Raw genomic sequence first — 16,943 nt, 5'->3', positions numbered from 1 at the left:
ACAACAGACTATTCAGGATTCACAAATAAAGAAGGTAAACATCAGTTCTTCTTATTCTTTATCATCATGACCTTCACTTTGACCTCTTTACCATGCAAATGATGCGGAAACTGTCCACATGATTACACACATAGACCATACTTACAGGATCACATCAGATACACAGACAAATGCACTGCCCTCTTGCTCTCTCAACACACTAACAGAAACACATACACACTGACCAGATCACACCCCCTTGGGGCTGTGGGGCAGTGCTTGAGTGATGTCTCCCCAGGGGGCTGATATTTTATAGTTTGTGTCCATCAGTGCTGTAGCCTGGGGCACCAGGGTTGACAGTAAGTGCTCTCAACACCGGTGACACTGATTCATCTGAGCTATGACACAGATGAGAGGGGAGAGATGAGGGACAACCAGAAAATATTAAACACATAAAGTAAAGTTTCTGTCCTGTGTTTACATGAGTGCATACTCTGTGCGCTTCATCAGAATCCAGTACATTTCAGTGTTAGTGAACACCAGACTGACTTCTCTTTTGTGATCTTTGATTGCAGGTCGATCGCAACACACATGGCTGTACTATGATATGGCGGGCTAATACGGGCTAGACTAGGCTAGACTAGAGTTATTGGCTTGAGGAAGGGACGGCAATCTAACATGGCATTTCAATTTCTCATTCTCCCTCATGGCTGTGCTGTGCACTGCTGCACCTCTTCTACATATATATAGGGAGGACGCCTCTGAACCCCAGCCTTCTGGATGCGCATACTAAGCAATCAATGTGTCACCTCTTCCTGACAATCCTATTTTTTCATATGGGGGCCATGCTCATTTTTTCTTGTCAGCAGAAGGTAATTTGCTGTATTGTGATTCAGTCCTAAAACTTGGTGACGAGGTGTCTGATAAGTCTCTATCTCCCCTCTGTCTCCCCCATTCCCTCACAGCATTCCATGCATCACCCATGCTAAGGGGGAAAAAAAGAAAACCAAAAGAAAGCACCCCCAACCCCCATTCTGTCTACACCCAACTGCACCCGCACAACCCCGTCCCTTCTTTCCACACCAAGCCGAACATAGTTGTATCTGAGGCGGGCTGCTAAATTAGATAAGCGGGGCTGTGGCGCAGCGCCCCTGATTAATAAAAGATGCAGTGCTCCCTGGGGATGGCCCCTCTGAGGGCCAAGCAGAATCTACCCACAGACAATGGAGTTTGCTGGCACACAATGAACAGGAAATGGAGAGAATAAACCAATCATGGAAATATAACATTTAAAGCAGGACTATCCTGTGACCCACTCTAACATTATGCATGCATCATAATAGATAATAACAAATGTTGGAAGTGAAAAAAGAACAAAATATTAATATATTCATTTATTTTGAAAGCATATCCTTCAATTGACATATGTTGGATAGACAAGCAGAGGTCCTGCTGTTTTAGGATATTCAGGAGAGCGTTTCCAAGTCCTTTAGCAGAAATCCTGCGTGGTCAGTGTTGCTCTTGCCACAAACAGTGCACATTTAAAAATATACTTTTTAAAAAATATTATTTTAAGATGACCAAACTATGAAATATGGGACAGAACCTTAATCGCTGTTGTCATTTGCCTTCAGACTCTTATTTGAACACTGATAACATTGCTTTTTTCTATCACGAAAGACTCCTAATGAATTCTGAGACAATCCTGAAACAAGCTCAGATGTAGACAACTAGAACAAATTGTTACTTTATTTTTTACATTTTATTTTAAGAATGATGTTTAAAAAAAAAACACAGTCTAAATAAAGTCAGCCAATTAATGAATGTTTTAAAATCCTTTGTTTTTCAAGCCTTGTCTGCAGTTCACACTTGTCAATAGTTGGATATAGTTAAGTTAAATTTAAGCTAAATATTAAACGTGTTTTTCTTTCAGTCATATGAGGTTCTGGTTATTTTGCTACTTTTCAAAAGAGCAACATCTTTTGTAGCTTTAGTCATATCGTTGGATATGAAACAAGTGCCTGCCACATTCATATGTAGGGCTGTATTTTGATTAATTTACATGGATTTTAATTATATTTAAACATATTTTTAAATATAGCGATTGATTGGGTGTGGTTAACAGTAAAAATAGTTATATTAAGTCTAGTTATTTTCATAGAATACATTTAGAGAATTTGCTAAATGAGAGAAAAAAAATTTGTACTGCTACATGTAGTTAGTTGCTACAGTTAATACTTAGTTAGTACATATTTTTTCACGTTTCATGGTTTAAAGAAAGACTCTCTTCTTGGATTTTAGTTTTTGCGCATACTGCTGGTCCACAGAAGTACTCCTTTATAACAGCACAAGAAAGATATGAATGTAAATGTTGTTTACAGGAGAGTGTGCAAAAAAAAAGGCTAACACATGCTCAGCTACCTTTCACACTCACATTGTGTTATCATGTCATTTCAGTCTTACATCAATTCCATTCGCATTTGCCATCTAATCGCTTTGTTACCAGGAGAATATTATCCCTCTCACTACTCATGTTTATAAGACAGCCAGCAGTGATCCTGTTGCCTATGGAGACCACTGAAATCAAGGCTATATAGCTATCAGTGTTTCCTTTCAAAATTTGTCCTCTAAATTGTGCATTTAATGCTGTTCATAAGAATACTTACATAATAATACGAAAGCATCCCCTTAAACCCGCCTTTCTAACGCCGACAGACGGGTTTACCAGGCAAATGCGGGGCTACATCAGCACTAAACAATCAACATGAATCCATCAGCACATAGCCTCTTATGTGCGCATGTGCACTCCTGCAGCCACCGGGCTTTAGCAGACGTGTTTCTCCTTTGCTCTGTGTTAGTGGTGATCCATGTGATTGCAGCATGGATCATGAACACTAAAGCATTTATCTTTAAATAACCTCCATCACCCCCCGTCGCTACTGAACAATAGCGGGACGCTTCTAATTTTCTGCACTGTAATGGTAGTCATATTGAGATGAAAAAGGTCAGGGGTTGGCTTGCGAGGTTCTGATTGGTTTGGCGTGTCACAGTTCCCCCGGAGGGAAAAAAAAGTGGAAAGTGATATTTCACTAATCGAACTGTCCTGCAAAAGACCGCTTTGCAATTTGAGGTGGTGGGTAGAACCAGTTCTGTAATGATCCACCAGTAAAAAAGACTAAACAAAAAAATTCGACTGTGAAGTCTTGCGTCAGCAGTTTGTGCTGCTTTTCCATGATCAGTGACACACAGCCTATAGTTTCCCACAAATTGTATTTTAAAGTTTAGTGATTCAAATGACCTCCCACCACCTAAAACCAGCATGGATTGATGGGTTTTCTTTGTGCATATGTATGTGAATGTGCAGTTTAACCTGCCTTTGACCTTCAAGTGCTCACATGTATTCTCTGAGCTACTGTTATAACACTCTGCATTGGGCTGTTTTAAAAGGGAAAACTATTTCTTGTTGAAGTAGATAATGTAAGGTATTATGCACTGATTCCCCTCAATCCTCAAGCTGTTAGTGTGGCTGCTCCAGTCACATGCACCTAATTTAGGACATAACTCATGCATTTATATCCTGTTTGATATTATGTAAATTCCCAAAAAGGGTTATGGATCAGCAACAGTAAGGAAACTTGCATTTGTTTGTCATTTTTTTGTTTTGTTTTTCCCTGCTTGTCAGCTTTTGCATAATCTATTTGGTGAGGTGTCTACATATTTTTTTTATTCCAGCCTGAAGACCAAATGCATCACACATTATGCACTGACCCAAACTGCATTTGCCAAACAGCGATTCAGCCGGTGGGAGTGGTCTGATCTTGTTGAGGAAGCTGCCCTTTAAGGTCATTACAATGGTCATGTGATAGGCTAGCAGAGCCCCCTGGGCCATATGACAAACCGAGCTGCCAGGCCGAGGTGTGTGTCAGGGGTGTTTTTCCACAAAGCATTCCATAAAAGTGTAACTGGGCTGTATTTGCCCTTTCCTCCTGCTATGCGTTCAGCCAACAGGCCCCTGAAGATCTCTTAAAAAGTGCTGATCCAGAGAGCTGGGTTGGTGCTCTTGTAATCCTTCTAGCTCTGCTCCACCTCCCTTCACATTCCCACCCTCTATAGCTCCTGCATCTTCCCTCACATTCCCTCACTGTCTCCTGTGGATGCATTGCTCTGGTGTGAGCGAAATAGGTGATTGGATGACGAGGCTTGGTTGGGCCCCAAGCTAATTACCACACATGAGAGCATGACTAAATAAATCTTAAGTGCTGCTAATTGCTTGGCAGTGAAAACAATAACTGTGGTACTTGCCCAGAGGCTCTGGGGTAGTGAGGGGCCGGGGCACTGGGGACCGGGGGCCCTGGCACCGGGCCAGTAGAAGACACCAGTCGAGCGCCTCACCCGCTCTGCCGTCATGTTAAAGTCACACACCACTTGGCACTGTCGCTACATGCGCCATCTGCCCCCACACCCACCACTGAGTCTAACACTAACACACTCCCTACAGCCCTCATCAGCAAAGAATAATGCATACATGACAGGCACAGACAAACTCAGTCTGTCTGTGGAGCCATCATACATCACTGCATTAATAAACATGAATTAGTAATGGCACAATTAGATGGGGTTGTTCTGACATTTACTGGTACAATAATGGCGTTCTCCTCTCTGCAACCCCCTTTAGCCTGTAGTGAAGCACCATCAGACACAGACATTTAGATGTGAGGGGTTAAAAGGGTAGAAAGGTCCCTGCCTGTATTTTTTTTTTAATCAGAAAGATCTCTATTAATGTTGTGTGCTTATATTTTTATATTTATGGTCAGCTAATGATACTGGCAAAAAAACTGAATTCAAATCCTGCTTTGGTTTGGCCTTATTCTTTCTTGCTCTCTTGCCACATGTATATATGTATTTAAACAAGTAATTGTGTCTCTGTGTGTGTTTCCCTGTAGGTTGCATTCTGTGAGTGAAGAACACGTTTGGTGTGGCCCAAAGGTACGTTCAACACAGACATACTGCCAGACCTAAAACACCGAATGAGACATGACAAAGTTTTTAGCTTTGTCACAACACTCAGCAAAGATAAATGCCGCAATTAGCACAGTTAATTTAGCAGATTCTCTGCACTTTCTGACAAATGTTGTGTGACTGTGTTTTGAAGTAGTCTTCATTTAAAGTCAGTAAATGTTAAAACGCTGTCCCCGATAAAGAGACTGAGCCAGTGCAGTCATTGAGCACCACTATATACTGTTAAATATGTACACTATCGAGCTGTTTGATAAAGCACTTTTCCAGGTTTGATACTTTTATTTAATTAAAAATTATAAAACTGACAAAACATAGCTTAACATGGATATTATGAGCAGTTAACATGTGTATGTGCAGAAGATAAATATGCCTTATTTTTTAAAACATTTCTGAAATAAAAATATTGCTTAGAAACACCTGAAAATATACCAATCAAAACACGCAGTCGGTTGCAGATCTTGTAAGTTCGTAGGTATCCACATTTTTTTTACATTTCCTTTGGTACTCTTTTTCTATGGACACTTTATTCCATTTTTAATTATTTAATTTGTTTTGCTCAAAGATGAATGGGGTTCATTGTGATTTTAGTGCCACATTTACCTTCTGCCACTTGCACATCCTCCTTTTCCCTGCTAAACAAGTCTCTTCTCATTTGTACTGTCACTCTTCTGCAGTGTTTTACAGCTTTCCCAGGGGACTCATGCGCTTTTGTTGGCTTTTCTGTGTACACACACAGCCTAATTGGTTGATTAGTTCAGGTTGACTGCCTTGTTAATTGAATAGTAATTTAGATTTGATGTGTCTAATGAAGACCCTAATTTATTGTTTGGCATTCTTCCAAGGATTTGTTTTTGACAGTAGGAATCAAACGAAAAGGATAAAAGGAAACAAGGAAATGACTGCAGCACCCCAGTCCTGCTTTGATAGCGCATGAATTATATCTTTGAGAGAGTTGATAAGGCTTAAGTGTTTATCTTCCTGAAACTGAGCAGATGTGGACAAAAGGAGAGTAACAATATAAGTAAAAGATATTGGTTAATTGTTCTAACCAATAAAAGAAGATGGATGGATGGATGGATGGATAGATGTTTATGTAATTATGATGAAACATTTTTTAATGGGTAAAGCTCTCATTTTGAGGCTGTATCGATCAACTCCTGGCTTAAATCTCTTAGGTCTTAGGCTTTGTCGGTTTATGGCACAAACTGATTTATTTGACAAGTAGGTAATGCAAATGTAAGTGTGCAATTTATAACCTTTGCAACTGCTTTCTTTCATCCCCCTTTTTTTAGCCAGCCAAGGTTGTTGGCTAATCAACTTTAGCTTTGCATGGGCAAACAAGACTTTCATTCATTTGAACGGTGCCAGGATAGCGTTTCAGGAAGGATGCCAACATAACAGAACAGGGCTGTTTGCTGAATGACGACACAGTCATCCAACAAGGCATTGCACTGGCCAGTGAAACAAAGGCAAGCACACAGTCTTGTTGGAGTACTTCAAAACATGCAGCTTGTAACTGTACTGTAAAGCCTTTCTTTCCTGTACAGCGTTTTGCCACCTGATATGGTACACCACCTGCATTTGCTGTATTGTAGTTTCACGATTATATTAGTGCAGTAGTACCTTAAACATGCCCCAACCAGTGCAACCCCCAGTATTGTTCTAACACAGGTCCTGAATCTTTGCTGTTTGCCACTCACAAACTTCATGTTAAGAATATGGACGTTTATCTTGAATAAATAGATTATACTAGTTTGCACTGTAGCTTTATATTTCAGATTTATCTACGTCTCATGATAATTAGCCACTGTAGGGACATTTGTTTATATTAACACATATGTCAGAGACCCGTGACTGCTTTTTTTGTTGTGTTTTTTTCACCCCTCAGCTGATGGAAACATTTTTACTCTAAGCACTATGCATGGCAGTGGTTAAAATTGCTTGCTGCTGCTGCTGCTGGACATGTAATGTGTGCATTACGTATATTGACAAAGTCTGATACAAGTATCCTCATCCTGGTGTTGCTAACTTTCCTCTCATCATCTGAATGTCCTGGTTACCAATACTCCATTTACTTTTTGAAATCCAGTTCAAGTGTGATACAAGTAGTAACTCAGAACTAAACTCTGCCACAATATATAATCCCTTAATTGCGCTTGCCAAGAAGTGTAATCTGTTTAAAGTCATATAAAGTCAGCACAGTGAAAAAATGTATTCATTCATACATGAAAAGTATAAAAGTTTACAAAATATAAGTTTATACATTTGTGATTTAATTTTTTCCCTCATTAGAAAATGGCATAGATTCATCGAACTCTGTTGGCAGCCACCCTGCTAACCTATCCAGAGCAGCATACTGTTAAACAAATTTGTTTTAGTGTGAAGTGCTGCCACAGCTAAGGGGAAATAGTCCCACAAACATAGAGAGACTTATATTGTTTTCTATGTTTTTAAATTCCTTTTTGCAGTTTATTAACAAAATTACATGTGCCTTTTCCCTTGGTACATCACATTCATTTGTCAAGTCCAGCTGATTTTTCACAAGGAGTGAACCTGTAGAGTGTAGAGGCCTCTTTCTGTTTTTCCACATCAGGACTCCAGTGTATAGTGAGTTCATGAGTATCAATGAGCATTTATCTCCTCTCAAATACTCAGTTATGTGCAAGATAGTCACATTTAAAACCAATCAATGGAAACTTAATTTCCCTTTAGACTTGGAGGATGATCCCAAAAGCTTTTGGCTCCTCCTCCTGCGGCGCCGTTTGTGGCCTTAAATCGATCATTAATTTTCGCTGGTGAGCTTTGTCGACTAAGTCCTCTCTTCTGTAAAATTTCCACATAATTCAAATATTTAAAAAAGTCTATTTAATCCAATGATCTGTCAAAATGTGAAAACTAAAATCCCAAAGACCCAAATCCGTACCACTTAAAAATTGCGATACTGCAAACTGTTTTCCATAGCATACACTATCTTCATTCAGCCATTTTGATTTTTAGAACTGCATTGTTTCTTCCTATGTGGGTGTGTCCAAGTTGCAGACTTTTACTTTCCAAGAGGTCCAGGATTTCCCAGGAATATCCAGTTTTGATTTTGCTGTATCACCTGAATTCATGACAGCTCTGTGTGCTGGGCCTTCTTTGTCACCAAGGAAAAGTGCAGACCATTCCAAGTACTACTTTTTTAAAGAGGAAAAAAAGGTAGGGTGTTCCTGGAAAAAACAAAGAAAAAGAAAAGAAAAATACAGTTAGTAATAAATAAACTAAGCTCATCTTTTCTTTGTGGAACATCTAATTAACTTATCAGCAAGATTCCTCACTTCTCCACAAACTCAGTCTCTTTGAACCTCATGCAGTCATGCACACTTATACACATGCAACAACCTTAAAGTGCTACATACTACAGCAGGCCAAACTAGTGCAGACATTAGCCATCTCAGGTGTTGGAGTCACCCCCTTTCGTCCACGCATGTACACATTTCTTCACACTATTTCTACCCTTCCGTCACTTACCCGCAGTAGTCATTAGTCGCCCTTATCCCCTCCCTCCCTTCCCTTAATGAGAAAGCAATTACCATTGGTTTCTCCCCAATCCCAGCGGCCTGGCAGCGTTTTCCGAAATCTTCCTTCCACCTGCCTTCAGCTCTGCATCTGCTTCTCTCTCAGATTCCCTTCTCTTCCCTTGCACCTCTTCTCCCTTTCACTGTGGCTGCAGACTCTCTCTCTTTCTCCATCCTCTCTGCAGCCTCTCTCTTTCGCTCCTCCCATCTCTGAGCTCTAGGCTGCTCTGGGTTTTAGACGGATCACTCTCACAATGGTTGATCAATACAGGTATTGATCCACTGGCAAAATGTTTATAAAATCATTCTGGGCAGCTGCGGTGCAGCGGGGAGGGTAGGCGGGGCGACAAGAGGGCCAGCGTGCCATGCCATTCGTCTACAAGAGAACCAGCGTGGACCTGATTGGCTGTCTGTCCGATGCCTTGCCAGGAAGAAGGCTGGCATAGTGTGCATTTGTGTGATTGTTGCCTGGTATAACACAGCCTTCCCTAGCTTATGCTGCTAAACTTCCCAGACCACCAAAGGAGAGAAGAGCTGTTTAACCCGTTCGGCTTTTGATGTCGACTGCTTGGGAAGCATTGGCATCAGCAAAGAAATTAATCTGCATAAATTAGCAAGCTGCAGGCAACACCAGTCTAATGATCCACTGTCATCTCACTCTTCCATCCTCCCTGGGGAAAAGACTCTTTCTATTTAATACCACCCTGCTTGTCTGCATGTCCACATGCCCACTCTGGGAAATATGCCAACACAGAAGCCTTGTGTCTGTTTCCCTTACGCAGAGCAAAACACTTACAACGCCACAAATCCAAATATTAGTAAACACGAGGAACTAATAGGTTGCTGATGTGGGGAACACCTATTCACAGCATGTCCCTCTTCTACTGTGAAGAGCATGATGTAAGCCAGCCTGGGGACAGGACTTCCCCTTTGATTCCCTCCAGACTCTCACACTTTGATAAATAAAAAGAGTTTTCCACTCCTTGTCGATCTTTAGCAACATTAGCAGCGGTACGTCAACCATAGCAGGCTTCTGTGTTTTTGCATTTAAAAGCACGCTGTGACTCAACTGGGGAACACTATACCGTTAGACCGGCCAGCTCAAACACTTAAATACTTCAGCGCATTGCAACCGTAGATTCAAGTAGCATAGTTTATCAGTGACTTTGTAATCCAGGGAGGGGCTTTTGCTTATGTCTTGTTAAATGATGATATATGAGATGTTTCATTGCACAGAGAATAAAATTTGCAGTGGGGAGCACAGTGCGGTGTAACTTTTTCCAGAGTCGCAAATCTTGTTGAATCACACTAACATCTGTCAGCCATAAGACCAGGCAGTCGAAGTGACCGAGATTCAACCTCACATCTCTGGGTTGTGCGGCTTTGTCTGTCCCCCTCCCTCTCTGGCAATAACCCTGGACCCAGATACCCAAACACTGGCCCAGACCACAATGCCTGGGCCTGCCCAAACTCATCTTCTGGTGAGGAATGGTGTTAAAACTAATTGTGAGAGATTATTCTTGCCGCATTGCATTTTAATTAGCTCGCTTCTGTTTGGTTCAATGTGGAAAAGACCTCTTGGATATTTTTAGGCCATATCCAGTTGACTAACCATGGATTCCCGAGATTATGATGAGCACACATGCACATACAGACACATGGCGTTCGCAATCAAGTGTCACTCACGCATATGCTGGAGAAGGGTAATTACTCTTAACACATCCACAACTAGCCACAGCCCATTCATTGCCATAACATGTTGTAATGAAGTTTAATCCCTCATCATGTTGTCTGTGGTCGGAGAGTGGTGTGTGGCTGTTATCCTCCACTCCAGATGTCTTCCAGGCTGTCTTTTTCAATGCTGTGCTAGACTTAAGACATGGCATTCAGTCCACCACCTTTAGACATTCCCTTCATTTTTATCTCAGCTCTTTCTTTCTTTCTTTTTTTTTTTTACCCCCTTTTACTGTAAATTCATTTTGACCTCATCCATCTTTGTTTCTTCCTTCCTCCGCAATCCCATTTTTCACCTTCTGTTCCTTCTTCCACATACCCTCCCATCTCTACGAGAGTGTGTTATTTATTTCATCTGAATGCAGGGGCTCTTTGGTGCATGCTTCTCACAGAAATCAATTTCAGCTCAGACAGCATAACCAAACAAAGCACTGCACTCATTTCAGCACGGGCATAGATGTAACCCATCTCTCTCATTTTCTCCCTCCTGCTCCTTTATTGGAAGACATTTTGTTCTCACTCTGATGCCATTATGTCAATCACTGCAGACATGTGGTGATGTGTGAATGCAGCTGCTAAATGAGTCATGGCAAGCAATGATCATTAGAGACTACAGAGTTTATATATGTGTTAATATATATGTCAATTTTGTTGCATATGATTGTCACCTTTCAGTCTATGTGAATAAATGCAGGTTTTCAGTTTTTATTTAGTTTTTATGACTTTTAGGGTGTGCGTATGGGATGGCGTAGCAGTGGATTCTTTTCATTCATCATTCTCAGAATCTCCTTGTTCATACCAGATGACAACGCCGAGTGTTGGTAATAAGCAGATTTCTCTCAGTGTTGTATGAATGAGAAAGACTTGAGCTGCCCGCTCTCCTGTTTCCTTTTCTCTGCCAGCCATCCTCTTTGTACAGCCGTTGAGACCACCAGTTAATGCAGCTGCTGGATTGGCCTCTTTCCTTGCTCTGCTTTTATTGATTTCAGCCAGGCACAGAGACAGACAGAAAGAAAGGGCCTTTTCAGGAAGAAGTTAAATGGTCAAGTAGCGGGTGGAGGGTGGCTTTCACCACTTTATTGACGAGGTGGAAAAATGTCACTATTATGGAGGCCCTTGCAGCAGATAGCGAGCTGATTGGATGAGTGCCCCCCAGGTCAGAGTGGAGCACGTTCCCCCCTGCAGCCAAACGAGAGCAAATAAAAGGGCAGAGGAATCCGCTTGAACTGGAGGTGAGGTTTCTCTCTACCAGGCCTCTCTTTAGGCAACGTTTCTCAGGGTGTATGAGGCAAAGTGCTTGGAATTTGGACTGAGGGCCGGTCTCTGGTGAACTTCTTGCCTCTGAACTCTCTTCTCAAAGCGTTGTGGGTTTGCAAGATTTTATAGCTCTTGGGAATTCCATGTTTTATGTGTTACACAAGGCCGTGATACGCACAGATGTTCAACCTGCACTACACTGCCAGGACTGCAGCTTCATAGCAGGAGTTTAGAAAAGAGTGAGAGGGATGAATTGATGAGAAATGCTTGACGATTACATGGGTCACACAGAGAGGCGGTGTGCGAGGGCAGCCGCATCCAAGACACTGGAATCAAAAAGAAATTTGGCACAGTTGCTTATGGGTGCCCTACTGGCCTGACGTGAGTCTATATTTGACCCAAAACTGAACATAGTTAAAGTTTTGCTTAACATACACGGGGGGCAGGAACACTAGGCTCGCTGTATCACAAGAGAACAGGCAGGTGTCGCTCTTTTGACTGCCTCTCGTGTCAGACAAAAAGGATTATTCATGTATGAAAATTAAAGGGAAAAACGTGACGGGAGATTTAGAAAGAGTGACTTGGTGTACAGTAGCGCACTATACAAATGAAATTAGCTGTTGAATCTGACTTGTGACACTGAGAGCCCTTGACAGAGATGCGACTGTGAGTCCTGACAAATGGCCGAAGGTTCAAATACAAGCCACTTTCATGCCAAGGCCTGCTGACGTCAATCAGTCTAATTAGCCTAGCACATCATCTGGTTGGCTCCTCCTAGCAGCATAAGACAGACCTCTGGAAAGGTCAGCATGCCACAGCAGAGACAGAGCAGTGCTTAATCAGAGGTGAAATGGTTTCTTTCCAAATTGATTCCAGTTAGGATCAGACAAGAGTGTACTGTGTCGAGCCACTTAAAGACTTGAGGGAAAAGCGGCAGGCGCTTTTAAGGGGGCTTTTAAAACAAGACATTAACAAATAAAAACTGTTCTGGTGACATCTGGATCAGGGCCCAAAGAGCAGTGGGCCATATGAAAGATCTGTCTGTCTGTCTCTATCTTCATCTCTTTCTGGTCTCTTTCCCCTGTTTCACTCAGCTCTCTCTGTCTATCTCTTTATCGCCTTCTCTGCATGAGGCACAGTATACATTCACATGTGGGTGCACATACTCAGATGAACTGAGGAAACTCATTCAGACTCTGCAGGGAACTTTGTCCCGCTAAACTGTAAAACTTGCAAAATCACTTTTTCTAATGTTGATACAAATAGTATGGAATAAATATTTTGTCTTGGTGCTCACAAAGTAAACCAAGTACCATTAACGCTTCACCCCTGAGGCATTATAACTTTTTACACCCTCTTTAAAACTCTTTTTACAACAGGCATGTCACAGCCATGTATACATAGAGGGAAACATCCGAGCCTGCCCGCACCCACACACGCATCTGCACACTGCACATTCACCAGCTCTCTTATGCTGAATGCATAATACATGTAATGAAATAATGTTTCCAGTGGGGATGGCTGTGGCTGGGGGATGGAGATGCGCGTTGAATATCAATGTGACTACCCCCAGACTCGCTGGTTCAATTGGTGTGATGGTGGGGGGTAAATGAACATGTGGGAGTAGGAGAAGCTTTATCCCTTTGCCCAAAGCTAAAGTGAGAAGTCCACACAGAAAGAGGATGGTCTCTTCTCTGGCTCAGTCAGTCATTATGAACTTAAGATTCATATGTTCTAGCTGGTGGTCTGCATTGGGTGGGTTTAGTCAGCTGGTCTAAAAGGTAACTACCAGCTCCTCCTGAGTATCCATTGCCAACTAATAGCACAAAGACAAATACACAAGCTAATGGCAGAGAGGAAGGTATTGTCCTTTATATCACGGTCAGTCCTTCCACATAACATATTCAAGCTACACGATTTTAACCTATTCTGAACCACATACTCTCCACAAAATCTCGATGAAAATCAACTGAGAGACAAATTACATTTTCCCCTGTGCCTCACCTTGACTGACTCAAGTGAGCTCATCTGTTCCAGCTTGTCAGAGTGAAGATGCTGTGTCTCTGTCAGCCACGGCTTTGATGTTTTAAACATTACCATTAATAATGTTTTCAGGATCAAAATTAATTTCTTCGCTACTATGTCCTGCTCTCTTCATTCTGCGTTGAAGCATGCATAAATCAAGACCAGCTACCTTTGTCTTGAAATTTTGAGGTCAGGAATTTGGGATGAGACCAATCCCGAATGTGGCCAAGTAGAGTATTCATTGTGCGCATCTCTCAGTGGCTTTGTGTGTTTGGGCTGTGCTTTTCGCAGCTTCATTATGGGACTTAAGTAGTCATGTTTTTGATACTCGCGCCGAATATGTGAACTTGCAGCACAGAGTGTTACTGCATAGTGCAACAGTCGTGTGTGAGTTCATGTAAACTGTTGGTGCTTTGAGGTACTTTTCCGTGACCTTTCAGTGTAACGCTCAATTTTAAGGAGAGGCTGCTGTATGGTCTAGAAAGCATGAACCTTTGCCCAAATTACTCAAACGTCATTCAGAGATGTCTATGTTTTTTACTACAAAAGTTGTAATATTGGAACTGTCACTGAGTTGGCTTTGGGTTGTCGTTCAATGCAGGATGTGGCAGCTTTTGAATTAGTCTGGATTAGACGCTAGAGAAGTATTTTTGTGACTTCCAGATGTTCTGTTATCTATAATTCCCAGCTGTGTTCTGAGAAGTTAAATGAGCTGCAAAGTTCCTGTCCAAGTTCTGTTATACTCATCAAACTCAGGGAAATGTAATTAGTGCCTATTTGAGTTCCCATCGCCTAGCAACTCCCTCCTAAATAAACACAAAAAAATTCCCTTCCATTTTCATTTAGCCACACCTCTTATTTGCCAAGCACCTCCTCTCGAGTGGCTCTGGCCATACCCTTACTCTGGGGCCCTGCAATGTGAAGACAGGGTGAGGAATGTGTGAAGCATCCAAGGAAACATGAACTGCTATTTTCCCACAAGTATGAAAAAACAGAGGCTATGGTGGAATCTTTCTGACGCAGTCAGCTAGTGGGATGGCTGCTGTACATTTGGGATTTGGACAGAGGCTCAGGTCAGGGTGTTTTTAAAGCGGTAGTCTTAGGGCTTAAAGATCTAAGCTGAGACTGTGTAGGTGAGAGAGAGCTGCTGAAGAGGTTAAAACCTGATGAGTAAACCTGGATGGAAAGATAGCAGGAGTTGCTGGATGGCTTCTTTTGGGAGCACTCCTGCTATTTCATTTTTAACAGCCTCTGTGGGGCAGCCTATTAATTGTTTGTTGGCCAAACCATCATTAAAAAAGCAGACAGCAGGGTGGCTTTTACCGAGATGTGAGTGGGAGCAGAGAGCTAAAACAGGAGAGAGGATCACTGAAGAGGCCCCAAGAGGCCCTCATAGAGACCCACATGATTACCACGCTACCGTTGGCTCTGTAATTCCTCATACATTAAGACACAAGGTTGAAAGGAATTCCCAAACACAAAAACAGAGAAAACTTCAATGAGTTTTTCTTTCCTGATCTAATTATCGCTGCCCCCATAATCGCTGTTATATTCATCATAGTGCTCCGTATTTATGGGGTCTGTTTTCATCATAGTAATAATGTCACTCTGGAATTCCCATCCAAGGAGGGAGAAAGAGAGAGAGCGATAGAAAGAGACGCACATCAGAGTATGTAGTGGATGCAGCCAGATATCGTTTGATGTTAAGGAAGCCACAACAGGAGGACCACTCCACCTCCCTGCAAATGTCCCTTTATTTTGTCTGCACTGTCCCCCTGCTGTGGAGTCTACATATAATCTGTGTTGAGTTCAGCCACCACTGATCCCGGTCTGGGTGTAGACTGCATCCTGGAGCTGGCAATGAGCCTACTTGTGTGTCTAAGGCCCATTTGAGTTTGGAAGCCCATACAAACTCATTCGTCTTCCTTTCTTCTGTTCACGTTTTGCGATTTCACTACATCAAAAGCCAATTTCTTTCTTTCTTTCTTTCTTTCTTTCTTTCTTTCTTTCTTTCCCCACAAATCAGACTTGTTTTCCCAATCCCTCTCTCTCAGCTCTCCATCTCTCACTGCACCCCTCCACCCCCATCTCGCTCCAATTCCAACGGAGCCCACTACCTTCTGTTCTCTGCCCCCACAATGCTGCTCCCAGTATTTGGATATATATTTAACACCCACATGTGAGGCCTGGTGAAAGTGCCTGGGGAATGGAAAGGAAAACAAGCATGCCCTCTCTCCCGGCCCTTTAGTGCTGGCCTGCTATAAATACCTCCGGGTGGCGCGCCAGTTCCAGCACCAGTGGCATGGGAACCTCTCTCCCTCCTGTAGTCCATTGCTTGACCACTCAAGTCCAGTCTGGGAAGGCTTTAGTCAGTAGGCTGCCCCGAAGGGTGGGTGGATGGGTGGTGAGGTGAGGTGTGTTGAGTGTGAACGGTGTAGGGAAACAGTATGGATCTCCGTATGTAGCAGTGATGGTCTTCCTGTTTGTTTTGTCTGCATCTCTGAGGAGTATCCCTGTGTCTCTTCCCTTTCTGCTGCACTGTCATCTTCCTTTTCAAAAGGCTTCATGTATACTGCATTTATGCTGTTTTGCCTTATGAAGATTGTATGAATATGTGCTTTTCAAACTGTTAAAAAAAGAGATCCCCTTTTCTTCACTGCGCTGAAGCGTTTGTTATGTTACTCCCCCAAAAATTGATTTAGACTTTTCAAAGGTTTGTTCTTCACAGTGCTGTCTCCCTGTGTCGATGCACGACAGGCTCAGCTCATATTTTCAGAGTTTGAGGTAATAGTTTTAAACTGACAGACTAAACATCTCTCTCCCCAGCTGTTCCACTTCTACAGAGTAAATAGTTTTAGGTGCACAAACGCACACGTGCACGAGCTGAATGACTGTCTCAGTCTAATGATTATTTATTTTTTTTGATTTGGGGGGTTTCTGGAGAATTTGCTGGATTTTCACTGAAAAGATATGAATGTGGGCGCTCGCGGGTCACTTTCTTATCATTGCAGCCTGTGCGTCTTTGAAAAGCAGTTAGCCATTATAGATGTATACAGTAGATGCAAACAGGGAAGCAGATACTGTGCTTGTGCTGTGCTAGTTCACATATTTTTTTTTTTTTGGGGGGGGGGGGGGTGTTTTAGGCCACTGAGAGCTCATGAATTCAGTTATCAATAAATGCCTGTGCTGACTTAGATTGGGCCTGTTCCAGCATCAACTAAAAAGAAGTACTTGAGATCAAAGCTTTTTGTTTGGTCATTTAGCATGCTGAGTCTACAGATTAAATGTCTCTGTTGTTCCTTTTTCCTCCTCACACCTCTTAACATTCTCCCCGTGTCTCTTTTTCTATCCCTCTCTTAATACTCTTCTTTT

At 42.2% G+C, this 16,943-nt stretch overlaps 1 protein-coding gene across 5 annotated transcripts in view; it reads left to right on the top strand.

Moving 5' to 3' along the window:
- The window catches only part of zfhx3b (zinc finger homeobox 3b), a 230,726-nt gene that overhangs the window by 55,533 nt on the left and 158,250 nt on the right, over positions 1-16,943 (top strand). For 4 of the 5 annotated variants that reach the window (XM_025906355.1, XM_025906354.1, XM_025906363.1 and 1 more), the window contains exon 3: positions 4,923-4,965. The gene's annotated coding sequence lies outside the window, so the exon portion shown is untranslated. Of the gene's footprint in view, positions 1-7; positions 35-4,922; positions 4,966-16,943 lie in introns of those variants that run through there. The other variant, XM_019358608.2, reaches the window with a different exon arrangement.

Source organism: Oreochromis niloticus, linkage group LG1 (genome assembly GCF_001858045.2).
Source record: "Oreochromis niloticus isolate F11D_XX linkage group LG1, O_niloticus_UMD_NMBU, whole genome shotgun sequence".
Classification (NCBI taxonomy): domain Eukaryota; kingdom Metazoa; phylum Chordata; class Actinopteri; order Cichliformes; family Cichlidae; genus Oreochromis; species Oreochromis niloticus.
The sequence above is the reverse complement of the archived record's forward strand: the minus strand, read 5'-3'. Positions and strand labels throughout refer to the sequence as shown.